This window comes from Capra hircus, chromosome 10, assembly GCF_001704415.2.
Source record: "Capra hircus breed San Clemente chromosome 10, ASM170441v1, whole genome shotgun sequence".
NCBI lineage: Eukaryota > Metazoa > Chordata > Mammalia > Artiodactyla > Bovidae > Capra > Capra hircus.
The window spans coordinates 11,218,548-11,242,085 of NC_030817.1; the positions used below are offsets into that span (position 1 = coordinate 11,218,548).

The 23,538-nt window shown below is 39.3% G+C and overlaps 1 protein-coding gene across 1 annotated transcript in view; it reads left to right on the plus strand.

Annotated features, from left to right (window-relative positions):
- The window catches only part of CEP128 (centrosomal protein 128), a 466,954-nt gene that overhangs the window by 362,858 nt on the left and 80,558 nt on the right, over nucleotides 1–23,538 (plus strand). The window lies entirely within an intron of this gene.

Here is a 23,538-nt window from a genome sequence, read left to right on the forward strand (position 1 = left end):
CAGTAAATACTTTGGACATTTAGAGTTCTTCTTGAGCCTGGAGCCGCAAGGCGAGGCTGGAGACTGATATAATGAGCTGGCTTGAGTGCTTTAGGGGTAGAGATGGTTTGCTTCTGGTGAACAAAGGAAGGGTTAAGCAAAGCTCACAGAGCAAGGGAAATGTTCTCTTATTGGGGATTCTTTTATTTGATAATATATCTGGTGAGAGAAAATTGTATAACTGATCTGAAAAATGATTCAGAGGAGTGTAGTATACCTAATAAAATACCTATTTTTATTACTGCATACCTAATAAAAGTCGCATGTGTTAGCCACAATTTATACAGCTTAAATTATTTTAACACCTTGTGCTATATTCAGGTATAAAAAGAAAGAGCCCTAGTTGGTCCAGTCTGGGACTAGGGGAAAAAATCTCAAGTGTATACTTGCCCTGTCTTTGAGAAATTAATATCAGCAATACTTGTTGTTATAAAGAGTGAAAGTTTGTCCACTAACTGTATATAGTACAGAGGTGATAAAGGCTTTCTGAGGCCTTTTGATTATGCACTATGTTTGCCTTTAGCCCCCGAACACCACATATAAGCATATTTATTGAGTACTTAGTACATACATGGCACAAAGTACAACAGGCATCTGGCCTTTTGAAATGGCATCATAAACCTTTTTGAGTTTATTTCTCTCACAATATGAATGTTGGAACTAGAAATCCTGTTAAATTTAATAGCCTGTCAAATATTTATTAAGTACTGGCAGCATTTTCCACCAGAATGTCCATTGACTGCAATGGAATGCACCAGCCAACTCACTATGGGCACTTAGAGATGTAGCGTATCCAATCTGAGGTCCAGTGCAGAAGAGTTCAGCCTTGGCACTTTGTAGTGGCAATTAGTGCCTAACACGAACACTCTGTTAAGAACAAAGAAGGGAGTACCACAGGAGTGCAGAGACACATCCCAGAAAGTCTCTCACTTTAAAGACTAGAAGAAAATGCATCGCAAAGTACCTCCATTCGTGAATTTCCATATGCAAATATACATAGTACAAGAAATAGTTTTGAGAAGGCTGTTAAAGTATACGGAGTGAAGTCTGACAATCACAGAAAAAGACAAAATGGTGTTTAAAAATGATAGCACTAAGTACTAGATATTGACAACTTGGCTCCGCTTCTGATTCACTGGGTAACCTTGAGTAACTAACTTTGCTGTGCCTGTTTTCTCATCTGTAATATAGAATCATAAAATGGTCTTCCAGAAGTGTTTAGTGTGGATTAGATTATCCCAGAAGGGAGAGCTAAATATTTAATTCCAATTTACCATGTTAGCAAATCCCCATGTATCTAAATTGAAGTCAATTTTATTTACTCATTATCATCATATAATTATATATAACAGCCATTCTGCATTTAATGTTATCCTCCTTAAGGGCAGGGGGTGTTTATTTATCTCTCAACACTTCCCAGTTACTATAAGTCAAAGGTGCTCCGTTTACTCATTGAAGAAATATTCATTGAGCACCAGTTCTATGCAAGGCACTGTACTGGACAAGCTGCTTATAGTGGGTAGTTTGTTGTCCTTTTATACCAAAATTAATGAAAAAAATATTAAGTAGGTGTTTATAATAAAATATTTAAAATTATGTTAGAGAGAATGTTTACATCATGGTGGGAACATATAACAGCCCTCATGTTTGTTGGAGATAAGGGGATGTTGGGTGCAAGTACAGAGGGTTGAACGTGGGTAGGAAGAGCAGGGTTGAAGTGGCAATCCAGGTGGGCTTCTCAAATGAAGTCAGTGTTTAAATGATAACCAAGAGTTAACATTGGTGGTTGTAGAGTAAAAATAAGTTCTAGGCAATAGGAAGGATATGGGAGGACCTCAGGAATCAATTTCATTTTTAAGGTCCTGAGAGACTATCATTATGGTGAAATGTAGCATCTGAAAGAAGAGAGGCAAGACAAGAATTTGTAAGATAAATAGAGGTCTAAAGGATCTCATAAAGGAGTTGGAATTCTACCTTTAGTATATGGGAAACCCTTTATAAAGAGTTTCAAACAGGACAGCAATATGATCAAATTTACATTTTTACAAAGTAACTGGCTGTAAAGTCTGAAATCACTAGGGACTGGCAAGATTGAAACCAAAGAGACCAATTAAGCAAATGTTTGTGAGAGTATTGGGAAGAGATGATGCTGACTTGAATTGCCTGGTAGCAGAGAGAGTGAAGAGGAATGGGTGGTTTCTTAATGTGTTTTAGGGTATAAAAATTTCAGGCACTATTAGATTGTTGTTATTGTTCAGACACTCAGCCATGTCCAACTCTTTGCTACCCATGGACTGCAGCACGTCAGGCTTCCCTGTCCTACACCATCTCCCAGAGCTTGCTCAAATTCATGTGCATTGGGTTGGTGATGCCATCCAACCATCTCGTCCTCTGTCGTCCCCTTCTCCTCCTGCCTTCAGTCTTTCCCAGCATCAGGATCTTTTCCAATGAGTCAGCTCTTTGCATCAGGTGGCCAAAGTATTGGAGCTTCAGCTTCAATATCAGTCCTTCTAATGAATATTCAGGATTGATTTCCTTTAGGATTAACTGGTTTGATTTCCCTGCTGTCCAAGGGACTCTTTAGAGTCTTCTCCAGCACTGCAGTTCAAAACCATTACTTCTTCAGCGCTAGCGTTGCTTATGGTGGAACGCTCACACTCATACATGACTACCAGAAAAACCATACCTTTGACTATACAGACCAACCTTTTTCAGCCAGGTAATGTCTCTGCTTTTTAATACGCTTTCAAGGTCTGTGATAGCTTTTCTTCCAAGGAGCAAGTGTCTTTTAATTTCATGGCTGCATTCACCATCTGCAGTGATTTTGGAGGTCCCCAAAATAAAGTCTGTCACTGTTTCCATTGTTCCCCATCTAATTGCCATGAAGTGATGGGACCAGCTGCCATGATTTTAGTTTTTTGAATTTTCAGTGTTAAGCGAGCTTTTTCATTCTGCTCTTTCACTTTCACCAAGAGGCTCTTTAGTTCCTCTTTGCTTTCTTCCATAAAAGTGGTGTCATCGACAAATCTGAGGTGGTTGGTATTTCTCCTGGCAAACTTAATTCCAGCTTGTACTTTATCCAGCCCGGCATTTCACATGATGTACTCTGCATATAAGTTAAATCAGCAAAGTGATAGTATGCAGCCTTGACGATCTCCTTTCTCAATTTGGAACCAGTCCATTGTTCTATGTTCGGTTCTACCTGTTGCTTCTTGACCTCCATACAGATTTCTCAGCAGGCAAGTCAGGTGGTCTGGTATTCCCATCTCTCGAAGAATTTTCCACTGTTTGTTGTGATCCACACAGTCAAAGGCTTTGGCGTTGTCACTGAAGCAAAAGTAGATGTTTTTCTGAAACTCTCTTGCTTTTTCGATGATCCAATGTATATTGGCAATTTGGCCTCTGGTTCCTCTGCCTTTTCTAAATCCAGCTTGAACATCTGGAAGTTTTAAGTTCCTGTACTGTTAAAGCCTGGCTTGGAGAATTTTGAGCATTACTTTACTAGCATGTGAGAGGAGTGTAATTATGCAGTAGTTTGAGCATTCTTTGGCATCACCTTTCTTTGGGATTGGAAAGAAAACTGACCTTTTCCAGTCCTGTGGCCACTGGTGAGTTTTCCAAATTTGCTGGCATATTGAGTGCAACACTTTTATAGCATTGTCTTTTAGGATTTCAAAGAGTTCAACTGGAATTCCATCACCTCCACTAGCTTTGTTCGTAGTGATGCTTCCTAAGGCCCACTTGACTTTTCATTCCAGAATGTCTGGCTCTAAGTTAGTGATACACCATAGTGGTTATCTGGGTCATGAAGACCTTTTTTGTGTAGCTCTTTTGTGTCTTCTTGACACCTTTTCTTAATATCTTCCGTTTCTGTTAGGTCGATACCATTTCTGTCCTTTATTCTGCCCATATTTGCATGAAATGTTGCCTTCAGTTTGGTTCGGTTGCTCAGTCGTGTCTGATTCTTTGTGACCCCATGGACTGCACCATGCCAGGCCTCCCTGCTTCTGCTGCTGCTGCTGCTAAGTTGCTTCAGTCGTGTCCACTCTGTGCGACCCCATAGACAGCAGCCTACTAGGCTCCTCTGTCTCTGGGATTTTCCAGGCAAGAATACTGGAGTGGGTTGCCATTCCCTTCTCCAATGCATGAAAGTGAAAAGCGAAAGTGAAGTTGCTCAGTCGTGCCCAACTCTTAGCGACCCCATGGGCTGCAGCCTACCAGGCTCCTCTGTCTGTGGGATTTTCCAGGCAATATTACAGGAGTGGGGTGCCATTGCCTTCTCCGCCAGGCCTCCTTGTCCATCACCAACTCCTGGAGTTTACTCAAACTCATGTCTGTTCAGTCAGTGATGCCATCTAACCATCTCATCCTTTGTTGTCCCCTTCTCCTTCTGCCTTCAGTCTTTCCCAGCATCAAGGTCTTTTCAAATAAGTAAGCTCTTCACATCAGGTGACCAAAGTATTGGAGTTTCAGCTTCAGCATCAGTCCTTCCAATGAGTATTCAGGACTGATTTCCTTTAGGATGGACTGGTTGCATTTCCTTGCAGTCCAAGGAGTTCCCAAGAGTCTTCTCCAACACTACAGTTCAAAAGCATCAATTCTTCAGCCCTTAGCTTTCTTTATAGTCCAATTCTCACATCCTTACATATGACCACTAGAAAAACCATAGCCTTGACTAGATGGACCTTTGTTGGCAAAGTAATTTCTCTGCTTTTTAATATGCTGTCGAGATTGGTCATAACTTTCCTTCCAAGAAATAAGCGTCTTTTAATTTCATGGCTGCAGTCACCATCTGTGGTGATTTTGGAGCCCAAGAAAATAAAGTCTGTCACTGTTTCCATTGTTTCCCCATCTATTTGCCATGAAGTGATGGGACCAGATTCCCTGATCTTAGTTCTCTGAATACTGAGCTTTAAACAAGCTTTTTCACTCTCCTCTTTTACTTTCATCAAGAAGCTCTTTAGTTCTTCTTCACTTTCTGCCATTAGATTGGTGTCTGAGGTTATTGATATTCCTCCTGGCAATCTTGATTCCAGCCTGTGCTTCATCCAGACCAACGTTTCTCATGATGTACTCTGCATATAAGTTAAATAAGCAGGGTAACAATATACAGCCTTCACATACTCCTTTTTCTATTTGGAACCAGTCTGTTGTTCCATGTCCAGTTTTAACTGTTGCTTCCTGACCTACCTACAGAATTCTCAACAGGCAAGTCAAGTGGTCTAGTATTCCCATCTCTCAAAGAATTTTCCATGGTTTGTTGTGATCCACACAGTCAAAGGCTTTGGTGTTTTCATGGAAGCAGAAGTAAGTGTTTTTCTTGAACTTTCTTGCTTTTTGATAATCCAATGGATGTTGGCAATATGATCTCTGGTTCCTCTGCCTTTTCTAAAACCAGCTTGAACATCTGGAAGTTCGTGGTTCATGTATTGCTGCAGCCTGGCTTGGAGAATTTTGAGCATTACTTTACTAGCATGTGAGATGAGTACAGTTGTGCAATTGTTTGGCATTGCGTTTCTTTGGGATTGGAATGAAAACTGCCCTTTTCCAGCCCCGTGGCCACTGCTGTTTTCCAAATTTGCTGGCATATTGAGTGCAGCACTTTCACAGGACCATCTTTTAGGATTTGAAATAGCTCAATGGAAATTCCATCACCTCCACTAGTTTTGTTCACAGTGATGCTTCCTAAGGCCCACTTGACTTCACATTCCAGGATGTCTGGCTCTAGGAGAGAGATCACACCATCTTGATTATCTCTGACGTGAAGATCTTTTTTGTACAGTTCTTCTGTGTATTCTTGCCACCTCTTCTTAATATCCTCTGCTTCTGTTAGGTCCATATCCTTTATTGAGCCCATCTTTGCATGAAATGTTCCCTTGGAATCTGTTATTTTATAGAAGAGATCTCTAGTCTTTCCCATTATGTTGTTTTCCTCTATTTCTTTGCATTGATTACTGAGGAAGGCTTTCTTATCTCTCCTTGCTATTCTTGGACTCTGTATTCAGATGGGTATATCTTTCGTTTTCTCCTTTGCTTTTGACTTCTCTTTTTTTCTCAGCTGTTTTTAAGGCCTTCTCAGACAACCATTTTGCATTTTTGCATTTTTTTTCCTTGGAAATAGTCTTGATCCTTGCCTCCTGTACAATATCATGAACCTCTGTCCATAGTTCTTCAGGCACTCTATCAGGTCTAATTCCTTGAATCTATTTGTTACTTCCACTATATAATCGTAAAGGGGTTGATAAGGTCATACCTGAATGCGCTGGTGGTTTTCCGTACTTTTTCAAAATAAGTCTGAATTTTGTAAAAGGAGTTCATGCTCTGATCCAGTCAGCTCCCACTTTTGTTTTTGCTGACTGTATGGAGCTTCTCCATCTTTGGCTGCAAAGAATATAATTAATCTGATTCCAGTATTGACCATCTGGTGATGTCCATTTGTAGAGTCATCTCTTGTATTGTTGGAAGAGGGTGTTTGCTATGACCAGTGCGTTCTCTTGGTAAAACTCTGTTAGCCTTTGCCCTGCTTCATTTTGTACTCCAGGGCCAAATTTGCCTGTTACTCCAGGTGTTTCTTGACTTCTTACTTTTACATTCCAGTTCCCTATGATGAAATGGACATCTTTTTTGGGTGTTAGTTCTAGAAGGTCCTATAGGTCTTCACAGAACTGTTCAACTTCAGCTTCCTCGGCATTAGTGGTTGGGGTATAGACTTGGCTTACTGGGGTGTTAAATGGTTTGCCTTGGAAATGAACAGAGATCATTCTGTCATTTTTGAGATTGCACCCAAATACTGCATTTCGGATTCTTTTGTTGACTATGAGAGCTACTCCATTTCTTCTAAGGGATTCTTGCCCACAGTAGTAGATATAATGGTCATCTGAGTTAAATTCACCCATTCCAGTCCATTTTAGTTTGCTGATTCCTAAAACGTCTATGTTCACTCTTGCCATCTCCTGTTTGACCACTTCCAATTTACCTGAATTCATGGACCTAACATTCCAGGTTCCTATGCAGTATTGTTCTTTACAACATTGGGCTTTACTTCTATCACCAGTCATGTTCACAGCTGGGTGCTGTTTTTGCTTTGGCTCTTCATTCCTTCTGTAGTTATTTCTCCACTGATCTCCATTAGCGTTTTGGCACCTACTGACCTGGGGAGTTCATCTTTCAGTGTCCTATCTTTTTGCCTTTTTGTACTGTTTATGGGTTCTCAAGGCAAAGTGGTTTGCCATTCCCTTCTCCAGTGGACCATATTTTGTCAGAACTCTCCACCATGACCTGTCCACCTTGGGTGACCCTGCCCAGCATGGCTCATAATTCACTGAATTATACAAGGTTGTGATCCATGTGATCAGTTTGGTTAGTTTTCTGTGACTGTGGTTTTCATTTTATCTGTCCTCTGATGGATGAGGATAAGGCTCCTCTGTCCATGGACTTCTCTAGGCAAGAATACTGGAGTGGGTTGCCATTCCCTTCTCCAGGGGATCTTCGCAACCGGGGTATCGAACTTCCCAATGTGGGCATCTTCCACATTGTAAGCAGATTCTTTACCAACTGAGTCACCAGGAAAGTATTTTTAGATTGTTAGGAAGTTTAAAAGAAAGAGTTAAGAATGACATTTAGGTTTCTTGATTGGGCAACTTCATGGATGGATGTAAGATAAGGGGGAGTTGATTAGTTCACTTTCATGGTATTTGGGTGCCTTAAAACTATCCAGGGAACAATGGTAAGAGAGGGGTTCCTATGTTGAACTGGATGTGTGGAATTTGGTGTTATCAGTTCTGGTCTCAATAAATTACAGATGATGCTAAAAGTCATAGGATCCATGAGAACACTCAGGGAAGTATGTTGGATAAAAAAAATTAAAACTTAACCCTGTGGAGCACCAACACTTAAATATCAGCTAAGGATGAAAATCCTGCAAAGAAGTCTAAGATCTCAAGAAAATAAATTCTAGAGAGTATAATGTTAGGAAGCCTAAGAAATATATTACCTGAATAAAAAATTGTTCAGTCTTTGAATCCACTTAGCTAATATTTTAAAATAAAAACTGTAATTTCCTGTCATTTATGAAATAAGTCATTCACTTTTTCAAAAAATCACCTGGGTAGAATAGTGTCTCACATAGTAACTACTCACTTAGTTCAGTTCAGTAGCTCAGTCATGTCCCCAGGGACTGCAGCACGCCAGGACTCCCTGCCCATCACCAAATCCCTGAGCTTACTCAGACTCACGTGCATCGAGTCAGTGATGCCATCCGACCATCTCATCCTCTGTCGTCCCCTTCTCCTCCCACCATCAATCTTTCCCAGCATCAGGGTCTTTTCCAGGGAGTCAGCTGTTCACATCAGGTGGCCAAAGGATTGAAATTTCAGCTTCAGCATCAGTCCTTCCAATGAATATTCAGGACTGATTTCCTTTAGGATTGACTGGTTGGATCTCCTTGCAGTCCAAGGGACTCTCAAGTGTGTTCTCCAAAACCACAGTTCAAAAGCATCATTTCACGGCGCTATTAAATTTGACTAAATAACAAATGAATACAACTTTGTGTGTGTGTGTGTTAATTGCTCAGGTATGTCTGACTGTAACTCTCTAGGCTCCTCTGTCCATGGAATTCTCCAGGCAAGAATACTGGAGTAGATTGGCATTCCCTTCTCCAGGGGATCTTCCCAACCCAGGAATCAAACCCAGGTCACCTGCACTGCAGATGGAGCCAAAAAGGAAGCCTGAATACCATCCTACTCGTCTCTTATTCATAGGCACCTGTTCAGACTTAAATTGAAGAAATTAGGGAAAGCCACTAGACCATTCAGGTATGACCTAAATCAAATCCCTTACGATTATACAGTGGAAGTGACAAATAGATTCAAGGGCCTAGATCTGATAGAGTGCCTGAAGAACTATGGACAGAGGTTTGTGACATTGTACCAGAGGCAGTGATCAAGACCATCCCCAAGAAAAAGAAATGCAAAAAGGCAAAATGGTTGTCCCAAGAGGCCTTATAAATAGCTGAGAAAAGAAGAGAAGCAAAAGGCAAAGGAGAAAAGGAAAGATATACCCATTTGAATGCAGAATTCCAAAGAATAACAAGGAGAGATAAGAAAGCCTTCCTCAGTGATCAGTGCAAAGAAATAGAGGAAAACAATAGAATGGGAAAGACTAGAGATCTTTACCAGAAAATTAGAGATACCAAGGGAACATTTCATGCAAAGATGGGCACAATAAAGGACAGAAATGGTTCGACCTAACAGAAGCAGAAGATATTAAGAAGAGGTGGCAAGAATACACAAAAGAACTATACAAAAAAATCTTCATGACCCAGATAACCACGATGGTATGATCAGTCACCTAGAGCCAGTCATCCTGGAATGCGAAGCCAAGTGGACCTTAGGAAGGATCACTAGGAACAAAGCTAGTGGAGGTGATGGAATTCCAGTTGAGCTCTTTCAAATCCTAAAAGATGATGCTGTGAAAGTGCTGTACTCAATATGCCAGCAAATTTGGAAAACTCAGCAGTGGCCACAGGACTGGAAAAGGTCAGTTTTCATTCCAATCCCAAAGAAAGGCAATGCTAAAGAATGTTCAAACTGCCACACAATTGCATTCATCTCACTTGCTAGCAAAGTAATGCTGAAAATTCTCCAAGCCAGGCTTCAGCAGTATGTGAACCGTGAACTTCCATATGTTCAGGCTGGATTTAGAAAAGGCAGAGGGAACAGATCAAATTGCCAACATCTGCTGGATCATGGAAAAAGCAAGAGAGTTCCACAGAAACATCTACTTCTGCTTTATTGACTACGCCAAAGCCTTTGACTGTGTTGATCACAACAAACCATGGAAAATTCTTCAAGAGATGGGAATACCAGACCACCTGACCTGCCTCCTGAGAAATCTGTATGTAGGTCAGGAAGCAACAGTTAGAACTGGACATGGAACAACAGACTGGTTCCAAATCGGGAAAGGAGTACGTGAAGGCTGTATATTGTCACCTTGCTTATTTAACTTATATGGAGAGTACATCATGAGAAATGCCGGGCTGGATGAAGCAGATAGTGCAATCAAGATGCTGGGAGGAGTAGTGATAACCTCAGATATGCAGATGACACCACCCATATAACAGAAAGCGAAGAAGAACTAAAGAGCCCCGGATGAAAGTGAAAGAGGAGAGGGAAAAAATTGGCTTAAAGCTCAACATTCAAAAAACTAAGATCATGGCCTCTGGTCCCATCTCTTCATGGCAAACAGATGGAGAAAAAATGGAAACGGTGTCAGAGTTTATCTTCTTAGGCACCAAAATCACTGCAGATGGTGACTGCAGCCATGTAATTAAAAGATGCTTACTCCTTGGAAGGAAAGTTATGACCCACCTTGACAGCATATTAAAAAGTAGAGACATTAGTTTGCCAACAAAGATATGTCTGGTCAAAAGTATGATTTTTCCTGTGGTCATGTATGGATGTGAGAGTTGGACTATAAAGAAAACTGAGCACCGAAGTATTGAAGCTTTTGCACTGTGGTGTTGGATAAGAGTCTTGAGAGTCCCTTGGACTGCAGGGAGATCCACCCAGTCCATCCTAAAGGAAATCAGTCCTGAATATTCATTAGAAGGACTGATGCTAAAGCTGAAACTCTAATACTTTGGCCACCTGATACAAAGAACTGACTCCTTGGAAAAGACAGTGATTCTGGGAGAGATTGAAGGTGAGAGAATAAGCAGACGACAGAGGATAAGATGGTTGGATGGTATCACTGACTCAATGGACATGAATTTGAGTAAGCTCCGGGAGTTGGTGATGGACCAAGAAGCCTGGCGTTCTGCAATTCATGGGGTCGCAAAGAGTCAGACACGACTGAGCGAGTGAACTGAAATGATTTCCTGATTCTCTGTGAGGTCTACCCATTAACATAGCAACAACCATCCCTGTACTAGAATTTATTTATTTTTTTTTAAATTGGTAGTCGACTTCCATGTTCTGTCACTCCTGTATGCACACACGCATACACGTGCGTGCACACGCATGCACACACACAGACACACACACACACACACACTTACTTTTACTCCCCCTCCTCTCTATCCTGCTGTCTTCTCCTACCTTGAAAGTAGAACTGGAACAAAATGTCAATAAGTGAGTTATTTGTTGTGTATGGGAATAGAAAAGGATCAAATGGTGGAGGGGGTGTGGGGCAACAGAGAGGATTTTCTTTTTCATTCTTTAGAGGAATCACAAACAGTGGAGAGAAACATATTTGACAGTGATTTTTACAATGCATCTGGCAATTACCAAAATCCTTCACTGGAGTTTAGCACTGTCTGTTTTTTTCTTTTTTGTGTCATTCATTTGCAGTTACATTGTGTGCTGCTCTTCTTAAAAACCAAGTATTGTTTTTGACTATAAATGGGTGGTGCTGTATCACAGTGCTATTTGCATGTGAGTTTGAGGTACATTGAAATAAGCAAATCCCTTACTTAATCTGCTGCAAATCAGCTGAAACATTTTAAATATACACAAAAGATAATACATTTTTCTTCAATGTAATTGAGAAGTATTCAGTGACTGACACCTTGCTTGTGATGGCTGCTAGTGGTAGGTGTTGCTGCTGTATTTGTTTTTAGTTTTTAAATCTCCAGCCTACCTGGTTCACCCCTCATCAATTTCTTGCTTTCCCCCTTGTCGCTTTGTGAATCCCAGAATGCAGAGCACGCCAAAACAGTATCATGCTTAGTTATGAAAAGCTTCAAATTGCTACCTATGACAGTCACTTAACAGAGTATCTGAAATATGATTATGCCCCTGCTCTTATGCTAACTTACCATCATCTGATTGTTTTGGTTTTATTTTAAATGATATAAAAATAGATGATTATGAACATGATTTTTCTTATTCATCTGTGTCTTTTACTAGGCCATCCTTAGGTCATTTAAGCAGTATTCATGTCCTTAAATTAGGGCTAGTAATATTGCTGACTTTATAAGCCCATTGAGAGGATTAACTGTGATTAGAAATGTATATACCTTGGTATCTGGCAGGTCCTCCAAAATACCAGTTCCACATGTGGACTGTTTATTTCCACCTGCTCTGCACCAGCTGTGCACTGCACGCTGGGCATTGAAAGGAGAGACGTCGCTGCCCTCCTGAGACCTGCACTCATGGATCCCCTCCCGCACCGTCTCCTTCCCCTTCCCTCCCTTCCACTGGGCAGTTACAATTTTGCTAAGGGATGTGTTAAGTCTTTGGATAGCTACTAAGTATAATGATAAAGGGAAAACAGTTGCATGTGGCAGTGATGGAATTGAGTATATGGGCTACATGTGAATAGCAGTTTCATTATTTGCAGAAATAGGGAACATTTTAATAGTAGGATCTATAAATGTCACAAGTATTTCTGGAGACTTTCTTCAGTATCAGTACTTTCATTTAAAATGAGATGAATCCTTCATTTAGTTTTTAAAAATTGGATTTATGTTTTTTGAAACAGTATTATTTTTATGGCATTTCAGAAGCTTTGGCATTGAAGGACATTAAGTGGCATTATTGACTTGTTTTGCAAATGACCCATAATTATAGTTAATTTCTCTCCTAGATAACTTTTAAAAATAGTCTGGGTTCTTCCATTTGAAGGATTTGATTAATTTTTTTAGATATGTTTTGAGAATGAAGGGGCAGGTGGGCAATTTTGTTTTTGTCATTTTAATAGTGCTTAGGCAGAAGCATTTGAAATGAGCCAGAAAGAGAAGATAATCTTTTTCTCAGTCATTACTTCATTTCAACTGCTTATAGAGTAGCTTATGGCAGTGTGCTGTTTTGAAGAAAAAAAATTACACTCGAATTTCTCGGTTCTTTTGGAACAAGTCTAATAAATATTAATGAGTATATTATAATATGGAAAAGACTTCCAGTGTAGAGCTAGCAGTCACTTCACTGGAGATAAACTGGGCAAGAAAAACCACCAAAGACAGAAAACTGACCCAGGCAAATGAATTGCCCTGCCAGAGGCTGACAGTATAGGGTGTTAAGCCAGTAGTCCCAGTGGATGGCCAGTCCTCCCCTAGTGAGCAGCCATGTTATAAACTGGGCTATGCTGTCAATCATCCTGCCTGACTGTAGAAAGCCCGACCTGGATTTTCAAACTCCATAGTGGTTTGGGGATTTTGGCGATTTGGGAAGAAAGTGGAGCTAGGGATAGCTGAGAATCCCTGCATTACTTCAGGAAGGACAGTGAGGGTGATATGGGGTGTTCCATTCTACTGCTGGATCTCCAGAAGAGTTGAGGGTTTGGTAAAAGAAATTTAAATTTCCCCAGGGATTCTAAATTGCTTAGGAGATACTAAAGTACATTTTTAGGAGTCCCAATTTGAATAAATTGATAAATTGGCACGGACTATTTAAGGCTTTATTCAACTAGAAGGTAAATTCAGTATCTTCCTTATCCTTTGGATGACTCATGAAAGTTATAATGGAGCTTCTACAGTTTCCAGAAACAGAAACATAATGCATATGAACTTATTCTTCCCAAGATGCATTCTTCAAAATGTAGGTGGATCTCTCTGTGTAACTGTTTCTTTTTCTTTTTTTTTTTTTCCGATGTATGATTAAAGAATAATGGGCCTAAGCAGTGACTTAAAACAACACCTGGGTTATTATGGGTGATGGACCATTGGCAACACTTCGCCCCTTTCAGGGCTAGATGACTTAATGGTTCATTAAAATCTGTGTTTTCTCAAGAGGTGAAGAGACTTAACAAGCCTTAAATTTGGTATGAGTTCTCAGCAGAGATAAAACATTAGCAGTCTATATTAGGGTCAGGCAGGGTTCTCAGCCAATTAGATTTGCAGACTTCAATGTACTATATCAAGAGACCTCAGGAGAGCAGAGAACCAAGCCCAGTAAAATAGATTCCACTTGAAATTTTAGTGATCATTAAATTTTATCATCCTATTTTAACTGAAATTTGCAACTTAATTTTAATTCCAAATTTATGACAGAATAAAAGTAGAAAATAGAATACCTTGAGAGTGAACTATTCTTGTATCTGAGTGTATGGAAGTTGATTGACTGGATTGTTTTCTTTTTAGAATAAAAAAGTATAAAACCATGGCTGGTTCTGTTTATCCAAAGAGATAAAAAGTGTAAGTCCTCAAGATTCAGCACTCTCCTTGAATCAGACTTCTTAAAAAGTTTCTAAAAAAACGATGCTATTTGGAAATATTTTTAAAATGCAAAGACAAAATGTAGTCTTTGAACTCTAAAGCTCAAATATTACCCTGTACAGAAAGTTAGCTAAAAACCTCAGTAGTGAAAATGAACTAAATATGTGTCATAGATTTTATAAATTGCTGCCACAAGGCTGGGATTTATTTTATCTGTCTCTATACACCAGCCCCTTTGCAGTTGACATCATAAAAAGCAATACTTCCAGAATACATCCCCTTGTCCCTTCATCATAGTCTAAGCTCAGAGAGCAACTTAAGTCTTCGTGTGAAAAATGAAAACCATCAAGCCTGTTAAGATGTTTCCCAGTGCTGAGTTTGGCTGGGAGTTTTGTCCACATTTCCAGAGTGAGCTATCACCTTACAACTTGGGATAGTTTCATTTGGGTTGCAGTGTAAGTGATCAGTTCAAGACCACACTCCACAATGTGTATCTGCTTGTTCTTCTCAGGTCACATCCCGAGATCAGCCTCAGACTTTGGACAGCCTACCATTAGGCTGTTTTAGTCCATTATGGTTGCTATAACAAAAATACCATGGACTGAGTGGTTTAAACTGGAAACGATTGTTTCCCACAGTTCTGAGGGTCAGGAAGTGTAAGATCAAGGCCGATTCACTATCTGTATTCAGTATTTATGTTGGCAGACTTAAATTCCGTATCCAGCCTTCTTTCTGGTTCATAGCAGACAGAGAGCAAGCTGGAGTCTCATTGATGAGGGCATGATCCTTTCATGAGGGCTCCACCTCTGACCTGATCACTTCCCAAAGACCTCAGCTTCTAATATCATCACATTGGAGATTAAGATTTCAACCTGTGAATTCTGGGGAACACAAACATTTAGGTCATAACATTGTGTTCTCTTGATGAAAATGAAAGAGGAGAGTGAAAAAGTTGGCTTAAAATTTAACATTCAGAAAACTAAGATCATGGCAATTCGTCCCATCAATTCATGGCAAATAGATGGGGAAACAATGGGAACAGTGACAGACTTTATTTTGCGGGGGCTCCAAAATCACTGCAGATGTTGACTGCAGCCATGAAATTCAAAGACGGTTGCTCCTTGAAAGAAAAGTTTTGACCCACCTAGACAGCAGATTAAAAAGCAGAGACATTCATTACTTTGCGGACAAAGATCCGTCCTGTCAAAGCTATGGTTTTTCCGGTAGTCATGTATAGATGTGAGTTGGGCGATAAAGAAGGCTGAGCACTGAAGAACTGATGCTTTTGAACTGTGGTGTTGCAGAAGACTCTTGAGAGTCCCTTGAACTCAAGGAGATCAAACCAGTCTATCCTAAAGGAAATCAGTCCTGAACATTAACTGAAAGGACTGATGCTGAAGCTGAAACTCCAATACTTTGGCCACCTGATATGAAGAACTGACTCATTGCAAAAGACCCTGATGCTGAGAAAGAAAGAAAGAAAGGCGGGAGGAGAAGGGGATGACAGAGGATGAGATGGTTGGATGGCATCATTGACTCAATGGGCATGAGTTTGAGCAAGCTCTGGGAGATGGTGAAGGACAGGGAAGCCTGGTGTGCTACAGTCTATGGGGTTGCAAAGAGTCGGACACAACTGATTGACTGAACAGCAAGAATAAATTGTTTTCTCTATGTTTATCTAATTTATCTCTTGATAACAATGACAGTTGTGAAAAGCAGTACTCTAATGATGGTGATGTACAGCACATTTGGAAATAAATGCTCAGCAGTGATACATTTCTGGGTGAAGCGATTTCTACTGACTCATAAAACAAATCTCCAAGGTTCTACATATCAATCGGATATCAATAGTTCTCACATCAAGGGCTATCTCCCATTCCCATGCCTGGCTGATTTTCCAGAATGTAAATAAACAGAGCATTTCCCTAGTCTGGGATGTTGGAAACTCACTCATGTTATGGTTCAGTCTATTAGCAAATACTTATTTAGCCTTTGTTAATTCTATCAGTTCAGTTCAGTTCAGTTCAGTCGCTCAGTCACGTCCGACTCTTTGCGACCCCATGAATCGCAGCATGCCAGGCCTCCCTGTCCATCACCATCTCCCGGAGTTCACTCAGACTCACGTCCATCGAGTCCGTGATGCCATCCAGCCATCTCATCCTCTGTCGTCTCCTTCTCCTCCTGCCCCCAATCCCTCCCAGCATCAGAGTCTTTTCCAATGAGTCAACTCTTCGCATGAGGTGTCCAAAGTACTGGAGTTTCAGCTTTAGCATCATTCCATCCAAAGAAATCCCAGGGTTGATCTCTTTCAGAATGGACTAGTTGGATCTCCTTGCAGTCCAAGGGACCCCAAGAGTCTTCTCCAACACCACAGTTCAAACGCATCAATTCTTCGGCACTCAGCCTTCTTCCCAGTCCAACTCTCACATCCATACATGACCACAGGAAAAACCATAGCCTTGACTAGACAGACCTGAGTCGGCAAAGTAATGTCTCTGCTTTTGAATATACTATCTAGGTTGGTCATAACTATCTAGGTTGGTCATAATTCCTATCAAGATTATGCTAAATCAATCCCAGAGGGTGATGATCTCTATGTTAAAGGAGAAGAGGGGGGGAAGTCACCCTGTCTTCTTAATGCATAATGTTAGTAGCTACCAAGCAATTCTTTTGTGTTATACACTGTGCTAAAACTGCTAAAACTTCTGCATGTATGTCATTTGTTCCTTGACACAATCTGTGTTCTCATTTATAGATAAAAAGGCTAAGGTGCATAGCTTGTTCAGCCAGTAAGTGGCAGGGCTAGTACTTGTGTTAGAATTCGCTTGTCATCTTCTGTGCTCCTGTACTCACGTGCCTCATGACCTTATGGAGGACAGAATTTCTTCACTTTTTGTTTGGGTTCCTGGCATTTCTGCCTTTAAACATCTTTAATTTTTTTCCGTTAAATTTATTATCAAACAAATAAAGCATTTATTGTAAAATCACCAACTCAATGGACATGAACTTGAGTGAGCTCCAGGAGTTGGTGATGGACAGGGAAGCCTGGTGTGCTGCAATCCATGGGGTCGCAAAGAGTAAGACAAGACTGAGCGACTGAACTGAACTGTGGTAAAATACTAACTAACCCCCTCAAGAGAAAAGACTATAAGTAGTGAAACAAATTTGAGAGCGTGCGTTAGATAAGTCAGGTGATGCTGGGGTATTATTAGTGAAACTTCTTCCTGCCTTTCTGTAACTTTAAATCTACTTATAAACCCCTAGACCCTCAGCTTACATGTGTAGACTGACTTAATAGTGTTGCTGTGTATCTGGCTGTGAATACATGAGGAAGATTTCAGTTCCTGGTGCATGATTACGAGCAATCCAGTAATCCCAAACACTTCTAAGAGGGAGAAGGGATCATTTTTCTTTCCAATTCTGCACCTTTTCTTTTTGCTTATTCATCATGTTTTAAATAAACAGACTGAAGAAAGTTGTTATTAAAGCCCTCCTTAGGCTTCTTCAATTTCAGTTTTAAACCAGGTTCAAAATATTCTGGCAAAAATTAAAGGCAACACTGAAAACGTTTGCATAAATTTTAAATTGTGCGAAATGCCATAGAACTAAACTGAGCTGAAAGAATGACTAATAAGCGTCTCCTTTTATCTCTTTGTCCTTTTATCCTAATTGGTAATTATTTTGGTTGTAAAAAATTAATTCTGAAGTGCATTCCTTTGCCAGAGTATCTTACTATTCTAAGTTTAATTTGTTAGAAGTTCAGTGTTTACTTTTAAAAGTGTAAAGCCTTATTAACATGCTAATAAATAATATTTGATGTCTATTAGTAATATTTCTATATTTTCCCATAAAATAAAAACATACTACCTACAAGGGATTCCATGCCTTTACTACATTCTGGTTATATTGGAAACCCCTGGTTCTCATTACATTGTTAGAGAGAACTAATAAATTTGTCACAAATGGAACCAGGTTGAAGGAAAGAGACCATTTATGAGCTCAGTGATGAATCTAATCTCCTGTAGCTCAGATCTAAAAGAACTGAGAGACCAGCACTATAGAGGTGCCGTTTAACTGCACAACATCAGCGCTAATTAAGTGTAGATCTTTGCTTTCCTATATCCTTCTTCTGCTGTTTCCCTCTTGGTATTGACTGTGTGTTTTTAGGTGGCCTAGTGTCAGACCCAGAAGTCAGAAAGAGTTGCAACCTACTTGAGAAAGTCATGGCAAAAATATAATCCTTTTTATTACACAGTGAAATAAATATTAAAAAGTATACAGTTAATGGTTTTTATTTGAACATTATATTTTATTGTGATATAGTGTTTTGTAACACTGTTGCATGACATCTGTCAAAAATGAGGTTTTTAGAATGCTCTTCTGGCCTGTGTAATTTTGAGAAAAGACTCTAGAACAGTTTTCCAGGATATCCTACTGGAATGTAATATGCATATAAAAATACCCCTGATGGTAACCCTGTCATTTATTGACTATTTGCTCATAAAACTGCACTGTCAGCAAGTGGTATTTCCACTACTCCATTCTGTAGATCTGTTAAATAAACAAATATACATATATATACATACATATACATCCATACCCATATATACATACACACACTTCAACTTGCCTCTCAGAGTTAGTATAGACTCCTTTGAGTCAGGTGGACCCAGATTATAGTCTAAGTGCCAACATTTAATTACAATGTAAAATTTAAAGTACATATATGATTGAAGTCTGTTTCTCTGACTTAAATGAATGAAATGAATAATTTTCACCTACTGAGGGTTTTTGTGAGCATTAAATGAGAACACACATGAGAAACACCCAATACAGTTTTTGCAAATAATAAGCTTGTAATAAATAGTGTTGATTCTTATGATAGTGGCAATTTAGAGGAGTGTTTTCCTTAGCAACCACGATGCACATTCCAGTGTCTTTTTATTCATTAAATTAATGAAATTCTTTCCTATGCCAGGACCTGTGCCTTTGCTACCCCCTCTCACTGTACATAATGCTTTTCCCTTCACTCTCTCAATGATAGCTCTTTTTCATCCTTTAGAGTCTCTGCTCAAATATCACCTCTTCTTGGGAACTAAACCTAATTAACCTGTCTAAAGCAAACCTCTGCCCTTACCCCCCATCACAGTTCCTGGATATCGGCTCCATTCATGTCCCTGTCTTCTCCTTTGATATGTAGGCTCTGTGAAGGCAGGGAGACCTTATCTTTCTTGTTGATAAGTGTGTACTCAGTGTCTATCATAGTGTATCTGTCAATAAACATGGGTGAATGGGTATATTAATTAAATGAATAAATGAGTGGAAGGGAGGAAGGTAACAAGAAAGGAAGCAGTGAAGTAGGGAAAGACACCAGAAGGAAAGACAAATGGTGGATAAAAGAGATAAAGGACAAAAGGAAGAAACTTATATGGCCTGAGGAATGGTTTAAAAGTTGAATAAAGTTTTTTTGGTTCTTACTTTATTTTCTTATCCCTGGTCAGTATGTCTCACCTTGTCTTTTCCTTCGAGAACCTTACAAGGTTTGCTCCAGGGTGACTTCTGTGAGACTGGAAGTAATTCTCATAGGATACCAACACCTTAGAAAAGAAGGTGGCCAGACTTCCTGTAAAGGACCAGGTTCTAAATATTGTCAGACTTTCACAGGCCATACTCTCCCATGCAACAACTCAACTCTGACATCATAGAGTGAAAACAGCCATATAAAGTATGTAAAGAAATGAGTGGGCTATATTCTAACAATACTTTCTTTATGGAAAGTGAAATTTAAATTTCTTATAATATTGACATGTTGTGAAGTATTGATTGTTTTCCAACCAAATAAAAATGTGAAAACCATTCTTAGCTGGTGGGCCTATAAAGACAGGCAGCAGGTTGGAGTCCTACCTTGCTGACCCCTGCCTTGGAGTAAACTAAACTTTAATGGTTTTCAGTCTCCAGAATGTCTGTCTTTTGAAAGATGAACTGGTGAGGGGAAATTAATGTTTGAATTCTTCCTCAAAGAACAAATTTCTGTTGGTAGAATTTTAAATAATTTTGCAAATTGAAGGAAAGCATAATTTGGGGTATTCAGTCAGACCTCCCTGAACTGTAGAATCACACTGCATTAGTGGTCCATTACCACAGGTAAGGTTATTAGTGTTAAATAGCTTTCATTACTAGCTAAAACTGCCCACATACATCTGCTAACAATTCACATCTTATTTGCTCTTTCATTCCATAGACTTTGGAATCTGGGATCAGTTACTTCCAGGGATGATCTTGAAAACAAAACAACTGGGGATATTTTGAAATGAATCACTACTCTTTTATTTATAATCCTGGAGAATAAAATATTTTAAAATTCAAATAATGTTTTCCCTAAAATTTGTGACTTTCATTTGGGTAGCCAGTTATTTCAGAGAACACTTTAAAATTCTGTGTGATGTCATTTTCTCTAAATGCAGAAACTTTAAAAATCATTAGAAATTATTATGATCCTCAGTGTTATTTTTATAGCTATTACAATTTATAGTGCTTTAAGTTATTTTAAGATAGTAGAGCTTGCCAACACTTTTTCTTTACTTACGTTCTCTCTTAAACAGCCAAAGCTACTATTTAAAATGCCACCTTTGGAAGATGCTAGTCAGACTGCAATGAAAAATCAGAAAGAAGCTCAATTTGGAGAAAAAGCAGTTAAGTATTTCATAGGTAGACTATTTAGGATACTTGGAACTGAATTGTCAAAATACATCTACTTTATCTCAGGACATACAGGGTAAGTTAGCCTTCAGGTATGCTTCTCAGAAGTTCAACTGAAAACTAAGTTATTGGGGTTTTTCCTCCAGTTTTCGTAGATACTAAGAATAGTGCACCATTGATTGTCAGAATACAGATAATCTAAGGCTTGTTTTAAATCCTCTGCCCATCTTTCTCTTCCTACCTATACTTGTACATTTAAAAAAATGGAGATCAGTAATTGTTCTAAGCTTAGTCAAACTGAACTAGAAGCAAGAAAAACCTGAGTTTTGTCAGCCAAATATATTATTTTATAAATAAAACAACTGTTTTATATCTAATTGTTAATTCTGAACAGTAGTCTCTCTCTTTGTATAGAATGGTGAGAGATATCTGTACACAGTAGCTCACAGAAGGAATATGGGTATGAGGATGGGAGAGTCTCTAATACCATGTTCCTTATATTTTAATTCCTGGAAATAATTGAGTGAATGACTCTACATGTAAATTGGGATGTGGATTGTTGAAATTGCTCAAAGGTAAGCAATTTAATTCCCAAGGTGGACTGTTAGCTTCGTGTCATCTCATGACTTAGCCATGTGACATGTGTGGTAGCTGACAAGTGCTAAAAGTCAAATATTCAAGAGGAAGGAGATTGAGACAAAGGGTTCTGTGTTTCTATGGGTGTTCTTGTGAAAATTCTTCACTTAGAAACCCAAGAGATGTGTACACTTGAGGAAAACAAGGGTGTTAACCTCAGGGAGTCTCATTAGATCAGCTATGTTTGGTGGCAGTCAGATACACACCCTGAAAAAAAAAGGATATTCTATTGTTTTCTATAAGTTATGCATAACAAAAACCTCATAAATTTCCCATAATCACCACTGCACTATGATTTGCATAAGAGTTCAGAGCATATTCAGCTGATATATGACTAGCCTCACAACTGGAGACATGTACTTTATTTCTCAAAATGTAAATCTTGAAAAAAATATATGATATGTTGGTTTCTGGGTTGTTAGCTTTTCCCCCTAGTACTCAACTCCTATTCCTGCACCACTTTTTGGGGACAGTCAATCTTTGGAATTATACTGGTTGTCATTTGCATTACCCCAACCACAATCATAGCCTTTATATTATCTGCAGATAACTTTTAGTTGTGCTCCAGTCTTAGATGTCATTCACTGAACTCTTGTTGCGTGTTACCGGAAGTTTCCCTGTGGAACTGAGCAGTCCCAGCAGAAAGAGAATTCTGTCTTTTGCTCTTCGTCTGGGATGTAGTCTTATCCTGTAGGCGCACACCTGTGCAGCATATTACATTGTGTGTTAAAGAAGAAACTTAACAGAGAGTCTTCATTTTAAAGGGGAGGGTTGTGGGAGGAGAAATCTCATGTGTTGCTTTGTGATCTGAAACATAAAGGGTCAACCTGAGATTTTCTTGGTATTAGTTTCATACTGTTGAATGGAAATGTTTACAGGAACCTTAAGCAAAGCCCATCCCTAGCCTTTCTGGCTGCATTTTCCAGGGGTACATCTGTTGGAACCGATCAGCAGAGCCCCATGTCCATACGTCTCTCTTCATCTTTCTCCTCTGCCCCCACAAACCCACGTACACATCCCACGTCAGTGGAAGTGCAACCTCAGCTTTTCCTGAATAGTGTTGAATGAAAGTGCAGGAGTCAGAAGTGACCTTGTAACAAACAGTCTCACCAACCGAATCACCAGCCTGAGAATACAGCAGAAGAAAGCTACAGAAGCCCAGCTGGCTGCCTCAGCTCTATTTGGCAATGATAGTGGATGAGAGAACAGATCAGAAATGTGGAGCACCCACTCTGACTCTGTTCTTAAATTTGGTGATAGTTCCTGCTCTGATTCTCTAGTCCGCAAGGATAGCAAGGATCATTACTAGGCTAGAAAATGATACATCCCTTTAAACTGGTTTTTCTTGATAAATCAAATGTTGGGTTTTCTTACTGACAATGTTTGAGATAAAATCCTGATGCCTTGCTGTGGTTTGCTTTGCTGCCTTTTCGTTATGCTATTTTGAACCCTGGAGTAGATTATTTGAAAAGACACATAAGCAGCTGGTGAAATGAGTTAACAAAGATTGACTGTAGGTATATAATGCTGGCTAAATTAAACACTAGACAATGGAAAACCTTCTGAAGTTTTTTTAGCCTACAGAGTAACTTCGTCTGAGTTTTAATAGACAGCATGCAGTTTTATGTATAGACCATTGACTCAGGTATGCTCAAAGCCAAGCTATGCTACATCTTAAAGTTGTTTTTATTTTAGTGTTGCAACATTGTGGTTGTTTACAATTTTTATCTATTTTAAATTTATAGCATAATTCAAGAAACAGTGATCTTTTGTAGTGGTTAATAAAAGCTTGTTCTTTCATTCTAATATCTTGATGCATGGGAAAGAATGCATTTGAAATTATTTCTCTTTTAATTACCAAAAATTGATTGACAGTTTGTTGAATGTAATGAGTTGTCATGTAGAAATGCATAACGGAAAAATGGGACACATTGGCCTTTCATTTGATATCTTTCATACAGGAAGCAGCAGGTAAGGTGTGGGTGTTCTTTACACTGAATTAACATTGACAG